Source organism: Haemaphysalis longicornis, unplaced genomic scaffold, assembly GCF_048455015.1.
Source record: "Haemaphysalis longicornis isolate Haplotype H1 unplaced genomic scaffold, Haemaphysalis longicornis Haplotype H1 scaffold_3, whole genome shotgun sequence".
NCBI lineage: Eukaryota > Metazoa > Arthropoda > Arachnida > Ixodida > Ixodidae > Haemaphysalis > Haemaphysalis longicornis.
In genome coordinates, this window is record NW_027526335.1 from 165,501,964 (window position 1) to 165,511,340 (window position 9,377).

A 9,377-nucleotide genomic window follows, 5' to 3' on the forward strand; every position below is an offset into this window, starting at 1 on the left:
TGCTTTCCTAGAGGCGATATTATTGTGACGGCAATTACACAGGAAAGCAGCCAGCGCAAAAGTTCATGAAGGAGTCAGTGAGGTTCGTGCGGTTTATTTTGTTCGGAGCGTAAAATTAGTTGCCAAGTTTGCTTGCTGTTCCAGTATAGTTCCAAAAACTACAGTACAATCGATTTGAAAAATCTTCAAGAAACTCTGCTTAACTTACTGACGACTCTTTTATTGGTTTGGTTGTAATTCTGCTATTGCAGTCCATTAGTTTCTAAAATATAGTTGTTATTACCTTCAATAGCAAAGATTGCAATCAGGTTAGTTAGCATGATATTATTCGGAATACGCTGTTTCCACTTTTCTTTCCTTTTTTTTCAGTCCGCTGCGCTCGCCAACTTCATTTCAAGCGACATTTTTAATACACATTTCCAAGCAGTCAACTCTCTTCGTAATCTAGCAACGGTTCAGTTTCTACATTTAGGTTAATCTACTCTCATTGAACAGCAATTCCCAAGAAGGCGTAAAACAAACGAGGAAAGAACTACCAATCTCAACAACGGTACGTCTATTTCCGCCACAGTCAGGTGCCGAAAACTCCAAACGCTAACGTGTACCTGAGATCCATGATGGCAGGTGATTTCATTAAATTATTTTTTTCATCGGGAAATGGAGTCCCCCCGCGGTCTTTCCTTCAATGCAAGGGCCGGGTCCTTCTGACAAGAACCGGTAAGGCGAGAACCGGTAGTGCTCAGCAGTGCATCTTCGCGTAACAATGAAAAGGCGTTATCACCGTGTGCCGAGACAATGGATTTCGTCCCTTTCACTGACCCGGAGGCTCATCGGTGTTCGGACGAAAGTCCACGCATCATAAACCGGCCGGCCGTCCGCACCACTGCGCGGCCCCGTACTTTTGTTCCGTCGTCGGTTATTTGGTGGGAGTTACGTGTGTACGACGAGGACTAGATCGTGGTCGGACGAAGCGGACGCCCGAGAAATCGCTGAAGAGATCGTAACACTGTATCGGGCGGCCAAGCTTTATATCGTCCTACTTACCGTTATCTACGAGATGTCTGGCACAAGCACCCTCTTTACGTTGGTCCATCTGAACAGAATCAGGATTGTTTGTGCCGACAACCCGGGCAAGGCATAGGAAAAATCAAAAGGAGGAAGAAATTCGAGTGCAACGAAGAGGCGGTGTAGTTGTTGTCGCTGTTGCTGCTGTTGTTGTTGTTGTTGTTGTTGTTGTTGTTGTTGTTGTTGTCGTCATCGTCGTCGTCGTTGTTGTTGTTGTTGTTGAAAATGTTTATTGAGAAAAGAGGCCGGGAGGGAGTTCCGTTTCCTGCGTTAAAGGCAACGAAGCAGAAGCGGAGTATTGGCAGATATTATTCACTCAGGGATAAAACTGTTACCATAACGAACATTATGAACGAGGTAATGAAAACAAAAAATGGCAATGTACAGCTTCGTTGGGACAGGAGACACTGCTGAAAGAGTTTAGGCTGACCCATGAGGTTCCAGCAGTAAGGAAGACGAAGGGCAAAAGGTGGTTAAGGAAATGAGGAGAAAGGAAACTTGATTGATTGATTGATTGATTGATTGATTGATTGATTGATTGATTGATTGATTGATTGATTGATTGATTGATTGATTGATTGATTGATTGATTGATTGATTGTAAGATTTAACGTGCCGTCGCCACGCAGGTGATGAGGCGCGCCGTAGTGGAGGGCTCCGGATTAATTTTGACCACCTGGAGATCTTTAACGTGCGCCGAAATCTCGAACAGAGAATGGAAACTGCAAGATATTATGCAATAAACGCTGACCAGAGAATGGAGAAAATGTTGTACTTGGAAAGCTAGCTAGCAAAACTATTCTGATGATGTTGCAGGAGGTTAAAGTACTACCTACCGAAAAAAAACACCAACCTACTTTAATTCACAAGTAGAGTGACGTCAGAGACCTTAAGAAGTACAGGCCCATCACCCCACTTTCTCTCGTATATAAGCTGTTTACAACAAAAACAGATTACCGCATAACGGACTCTCTACATTTCGAAGAAAGGAGGGAGCAGGCTCGGTTTAAGATAGGATTCCCAACGGTTGGTCACAAGCGGGCCAGCAGCCAAGTATGAGAAAACTGCGAAGTATAACAAATGCATTCACATGGAAATTATAGCTTACGAAAAAGCGTTTTATTCTCTATACACTGCTGCAGTAATAGAAGCATTGAGAGATGAGGGAGTACAGGAGACTTACGTAAGACTCTTGAAGGACAACAGGTGTACGGCTTCTCCATATGAAAAGCACCCATTTCTGTGCCCGGAAAGGGTTTCACAGAAGGAAACAGCACCTTTCCAAAATTATTCACAGCCTGTCGAGGGGCTATTTGGGAAACTTCATTTCGAGAATTCAGGCATAAGACTTAAGCAAGAATAGATGAACTCCTTCAGAATGGAGGAGGACGTTAGGTTGCTCAGGGAATGTGGACGTGGCCCTCAAAGAATGTTCTAGGAACTTTACACCGACAGCTCAAGGCGAGCTCAACTATAAATGCGAGAGGAATCGAGAGTTCCTAAACAGACACGCAGAAATCCCATACACCTTCATGCAAAATATGAGAAGGGGATACCTAGCGAGGGAAAGTTGCCAGCGCTGATCGAAACTACGAGAAAGAAATGAACTGTGTAATTACAATGGGCTGGGATGCATTCCACGGGGAACCTGAAATAGTGAACAGTATGCTTCCCCTGTCATTAAACACAACGGTATCCAACGAATGCGCACTCCAGGTGATGACGTATGGTGCAGAAACATGGGGACTTACTCAGCACTTTCAAAGAGAGCCCAGGTCGGCCCAACGAGCCATGGAGGGAAAGATTACAAGAGTAGCGCTTAGGTGGTATGAAGCGAGCGTCTTGGGTGAGGGAGCAAATTTCGGTGAAATACATCCTATAGCTCCAATTAACGCAACAGGCTATTATTTTTAAATGAACTACACCTTAGTCGGCGGGGGGGGGGGGATTAAAATGAGGCGAGTTAAGGGTTGGTGACTAACATTCGGCAGCCATGCGGTTAGCGGGTCCGTACGACCCAGACCAAGGTTGCGCGCGAGCTGTTCGACGCGGGTGGCCACGGGTCAGCTCTCGTGTGCATCGGACTTCTAAGTGATAATAGCTCGAAGTGGGGTCAGGCGGTCATAAGGGCCACGTTTTTCCACGCGTGTGTTCTCTAATTAAAATAATTAGGTTTTGTCCGACCGCTTATAAAATGCCGAGCACTGACAACCGGTATACCATAAAGGAGCCATGAAGAGACAACACAAGTTTGTTTCATTCAAAAGATTGCCTCGTTAGAATCATACTGACACCACTTTTAACGTAAACTTCGCTGAAATGAGCTACATAATGAGGAAAAAATGGAATGGCCATGCCACCCACTAGCTGTTTTCCCGCAACAGAACCTATGATGTCGCATGTGACAGCTCTGGGATTGGCGGAGGGCGGAAAAAGCAAACGCAAATTAGGCAGAGCTTATAAGCTTGCCGAACGAGTTATTTGCGCTTAAATTTAGGGCACATTCTCTTAAAAGCCGTAAGAATGGTGGAATAAACAGTGTAAGTTACGAAGGCCCATGTAAACATAGAAGTACCGATGCGTACTGCTGTTGGTACTGCGCGCACTACGCTTGTTTAGCTGCACAGAACTGCGGGGCTTTGGGGTTGTCTCAGACGACACTGGCCGATTGATTGACGCAACGAACCATATTTGTAGAGCGAGCACTGTGTCACGAAACGATTTTCTCTCACAACAAAAACAAGCCAGATTTAACGGTCAAAAAAGAAAAAAAAAACGAAGGCAGAAAACGGCTTGCCACGGTATTGTGGCGCCATCTAGGTTCAATAACGTAAACAAACGCGCGAGTACCTCGATGCCAGGATACCAGTGCTGCCGTACAGGGTGGAGACATCCTTTCAACGGTCCCGTGCGGCTGTAATTGGGTCAACGTGCTCAACGCGTTGTTCTTTTCGTTTCCCACGAGACCGAGCAACGCAAAACAGATACGATGATTCGAACTTCGCCAGTTAACCGCGTTGGGGCGATAATTCTAGCGCGGTTTTTATACAATGAATCAAGACATTCAGGAACTGACTATTCCTCTCCAGGATCTTCAAATGAACATCACCTCGTGACCACCTCTCCCCTCCCCTTTCCCCCATCTCCCCCTTCCGGCCCCTGGGCCCTCCTTGTGTTAATAAAAGACCTTCACTCACTCACTTGCTTCGGCGGCGAGCGAGCGAACCAAATTGGCGGCGCCAGCGTATACGTGTCTCCACCCTGTACGGCGGACGCGTGAATCAAGGTGCCCTAGAAAATCAAAATTTGAACTTAAATTAGTAAATTTCTCTGTGAATAAAGCATCGTTTGCATTCGGACAAGCGCTGGAGGCACTACAAAACACGAAATCTCTCGAATAACACAAACTTGTATTTTGTCTTCATGGCTCTTTTAAGGGTTACAGAACAACACCGAGAGGCGGAGCTGGCGGTACATTTTGCGCGCAGATGGTGCCGACGTTCCGCATGGAGTACGAAGAGCTACATAAGGGACAGCTGCGAATAGGCTGCCTTGGGTTCTGTATAGCGCTACTACATCACATACACCCAGTACTTTTTTTTTTTGTTTTCGGCCCTCTAAGAAATTATACCGAAACATAGGGCGCTAGTTTATCACAAATAAGGCAAACAATTAAGCTACGAACATAGCGTACGTGCCTTCACCAGTGTGTAGCCCCCTCAGCGAGGTCCTGTACCCAACCCGAGTCATAATTGTAAAATTGTGCTCTGTTTATTAGCGTCGTCGTCATCATCTATGAAGCCTCCCTGAGGGCATCCATCGGTTTATTATATAGGGAAGAACAGGGTGTGGTGAACGGGGGTTATGGTCCATAAATTACACGCAACTACAAAACGGTGTATATTTATAAACCTCAATCTAGCGTTTTTTTGTAAACTAAGAACACGTGAAGGTCTATATATACAGCACAGTGAAAATCAGAGCGCATTTGATTTGTGAACAAGGGCTAAGAAACAAAGCTGTTCAATATCTTTGAAACTCGATATCCGCAAAAAATGTGTGTTCGAAGCCGGTATTTTGGCCCTTTTACTCTCGCAGGTCATCGGTTATACAAACATCTATTCTATCAAAGGATACCATCCAACACATATGCGTTCAGATATCGGCCAAGCCCTAGGCCTGGTGGCACGTGCTTTGACTGGTGAAGGTACTTCTCCAATTCCTCCGTACCAGAATCCGACTTAGCTTGTACAGGGCTGCGCGTGTAGTGGTGCAAGCACAAAGGTTCCCCGAAGCCTTTTCTTGGGTCCGTGAAGCCCTCGTCAGCAAAATCAAAGAAAGGATCTCGGTCACCCTTCCCCGTCTACTCTCGCCGTAACACATCCAGAGATCCGAAGCAATTTTCGTCATCTGCTTTCCACCTTCCCCCACAACAGGTGAGAGGTTTCGTAAGAAGTTTCAAAGTGTGATGAGCTTGATGGGCAGGATTACCTATTTTCTTTTAAGGTTCTCTGTGATCTTGCAGACTTTTGGGCAATATCTGCGACTGGCATGAGTTACAGCCAGAGCCCGTCTGAGCGCACCAACTTGCCACATGAAGGAATACTTGCTAGAATTTGCCTCATACACATTGCGTGCGGCCCCTTTTGACGCTGGGATAAATTACCTTGCACATGAACGTGTCGAAGAAACCGAAAATTAGTTGCAGGAGCCCCAGGAAGACGCAGTGATTAAAGCAAAGTTTAGCGCTGCGCAGCCTCGGGGATATTGGAACTGCCGAAATGTTCCTCCGCGTCCATGGGATGGCTCTAAACCGAGAGAGTACCATGCTGGACTAGTTTGTGGTGAGATACAAAGGAGGGACACAGCGCACATTTCGATGAAGAACGGACAGAAACACACACCACGAGCGCTGAACGACACGCTCTTGTGGTGTGTGTTTCTGTCCGTCCTTCGTCGAAATGTGCGCTGTTCCCTCCTTTGTATGGATTTAGAACACCTGTTACAGTTTCTAGAACGAACGCACGTGAACACGCCGTTTCAAGGCTTGCATCCTTGCAAATACCGAAACATACTGAATTTGGCAGAGTGATGAATTGTATGTAATAAAGTGACGCGGCGCCTTTTAAATTTAACAGGTATCTTTTATGCTTCTTTAGTGGCGTTAATTTGCTTACGTAACTCCTCCCCCCCCCCCTTCCCCGCGCGGCAAAAGGTCCTCCCTCGCTTCCATCGGTCCACAAGGGGATCCCGGCACACCCATGTCTGCGCAAACATGGCGCCTAATCAATTCCATCTACGGCACCTTCAGCTCCTGCGTCCGGTGAAGTATACTGAGTTACGGGTATACTGACAAGGGATAGCTGCGTTGCTTGAGCTGTCTCAGTAATGTAAATGGCTGCTGAGTTCTCTATAACAGAAAAGTGCGCCATGCGGGGAAGAAAAAAGAAGAAAGTTGATTTATATCGAACCCAGCACGAACAATAAAATCATGGGTTGCAGCACGATTGTATTGTCTCAGGCCGCTGTGCCTTCCTGCGCGAGCCAGCACAGCGCGAGGGCGGTGCGACTTGACGGAAGTAAGGAAGTCCGCAGCAAGCATGCTTCTCCTCCGTGGCACGGACACGATGCCAACGCGGAAAACAAACCGCCCGTTACTGTATGTGTTTTTTTTTTTTTCGGTGTTTGCCTTACGGATCCTTGGTTTATGCGCCGCTGAGGGAAGTCGAGAAATCACCCTGACAAGTTGTTCTGCATGGCTCGCACAATGCAAGCATGTATAAAACGCACGAAGCGGAACGTAAAAATCTTTTTTTCAACTCAAGCGAACCTTTGCGAGAAGTGAACATCTTTGGCCGGCAAAAAAGGCTACAGGTTTCCAACGCCTACTTTTCAAATTGACAGGTTCAGCGAGGAATATTCTGGGATGTCACTCAGAAGTAATCAGTGGCGTGCAATTAAGAAGCAGACTGTGCTGTATGTAACGAGCTTACATGCCTGTCTACCCAAATAGTCGCATTTTAGGCCCGAAATATTTTAGCGGAACTGAACCCATGTACAAATTCCACTGCGGCAGGTGTGAACGGTTTATTATTGGGTGTACTCCCTCGAGTGAACCCCCCAATAAGCCTCATTCGACTGCTGTAGCCTTCTTTTTTTGCAGAGGAGGGCAGGATGCCTTGCTGCAAGTAGAAGCCGAAACGATTTGCCCCTCCTCTACATGTTCTAACTTTGCCTTTAGCGTCATAGGAGCACGAGCAAACACTAGTGCAGTCGTTTCAACTATGACTATTCCGGGAATCCCCTTTGGCAGTGCAAATATGGTGTTATATGCGGTGTTATGATGCGATATTCATCCATGTCATAATAAGAAGCAATTTTCACATGCAGCCGAAGTCCCCCAAGCATATTGAATTTCCACCCGCCGCGGTGGCTCAGTGGCTAAGGCGTTGCGCTGCTGAGCACGAGGTCGTGGGTTCGATTCCGGCCGCGGCGGCCGCTTTTCTGATGTAGGCGAAAAGCAAAAACGCTCGTGTATTCGAGATTTCGGCGCACGTTAAAGATCCCCAGGTGGTCAAAATTAATCCGGAGCCCTCCACTACGGCGCGCCTCATCGCCCGCGTTGCGTCGGCGCGTTAAAACTTACAATCAATCAATCAATATTGAATTTCCGCCTTTTGACGCTGGCTTTTATGCTGATGCACGTCATATTGTCGACATATTTGCTCTTGCAGCTAACAGGAACCCAAACGAGTATATGCTGCCGTATGTGTCTGAATTTTTTGCATAGCTTGCATGTTGTACAAAAAAGCGGCGTTAAAAGATGTGCAACCAAGGAAAAAACGTCGCTGCAAAGCAGCGAAGCCACATTTTTGCGTTGGCAGCGAGGTTTGGCAAGAAAGCAGAAATGAAGAGAGAGAGAGAGAGACAGAGAGAGAGAGTTTGCACGCAGGCTTCACGGACATCCATTTAAGAACCACTGCAGTACTAAATCGAAAGGGCAGTTTTTTTTTCCCTGGTTATCTAACAACTGAGCCTTGATGCATTCGGTTACAGATAGGAATTTCAGTGCATGTTGCCGCAACAAAGAATATAGTGTTCCGCCCCCACGTCGTGCAGGCCCGTCGGCAATCTCCGTCTCGCCGATGTTTACGGGTCATGGTCTTGAAATGCGGCGAATTGAGGACTGCAAACAATAGTTAGAGTACGAGCTCTCTGACGCGGCAAAGCAGTGCTTGAAGACATGCGCGCCAGTTTATTGCATCGTGTGCTTCTCGGGGGAAGTTTTCTCGAAGTTTCGAAAGTGCACGATCAGACTACGTTACGATCTACTCGCGAAAGGTTTCCTCTGAAACATCTTCGCCTTCCTTGGAAACCCACATTACCCCTTACAAAGAAACCGCAAATGAAATCAACTGGATAGTTCTGCCCGAATGAAGCCCTGTTCGTGTGAAAGTGGATTGCTTGGGCGATCAAGAAAGCATTTAACGTAGCGATCGCCTTGTTTCTGGGGAAGGAAGCGAGATGTTGCGTTCACTGCTCATCCTTTATGTCAGGTTCGTTCGTCTGCGAAAATGGATTTCTCTGTGCGCAAAGGAGGCTTGAAGCGTCGGTTTACGGCAATAATAATAACCGACTGATGGGGTTTTCGGCGCAAGGCCAACCAGCGTATACGACGCTCTGAGCCATCACCGACACACGCGCCCGCCTTTTTGGTTTCTGGGGGCGAGATAGTTTCATTCTAGGTCAGAGCCGATTAAGCGCTCGCTTGGCAGATCGATTGTAGCGATCAGATGCTCGCACGCGAGAAAAAATAAAGGTTATGGGGGTAAGAATTGCGACCGTTCAAAGGAAAACAACGATCAAGTTAGGAGAGACGGCAAACGTAACCGAATGGAACCTTATGTTGGTATAGGTAAAAAGCATTAAGCGACCACATTTAGGGGAAATCCACGAGGTGTAGTCAGTTTCTGCAAAGCAAATTTTGACATGCACCTGAATGCAGCCATACGGCTACAAAGGGAAGCTATACAGCTTCATCAGAAACTTCGCAGTTTCTGAGGAAGCTGTATAGCTTCCCTTTGTAGCCGTACGGCTGCATTTAGGTGGATGTCAAACTTTCCTTTGCAAAAAATCATTAAGCTTTCTAAATTGTCTAAGTGTTGCATTAACGCCGTAATATGTCGTATACATGTTATCGAAGGGTTTCTGCAAATGGAGTAACGGCTTCCTCCGCTTGGGCTCTCGTGGTTGCTTTGTTGAGTAATTTGTACACTGACGCGTGGCAGCCCAACGCTTCGCAAAAGGAAGTT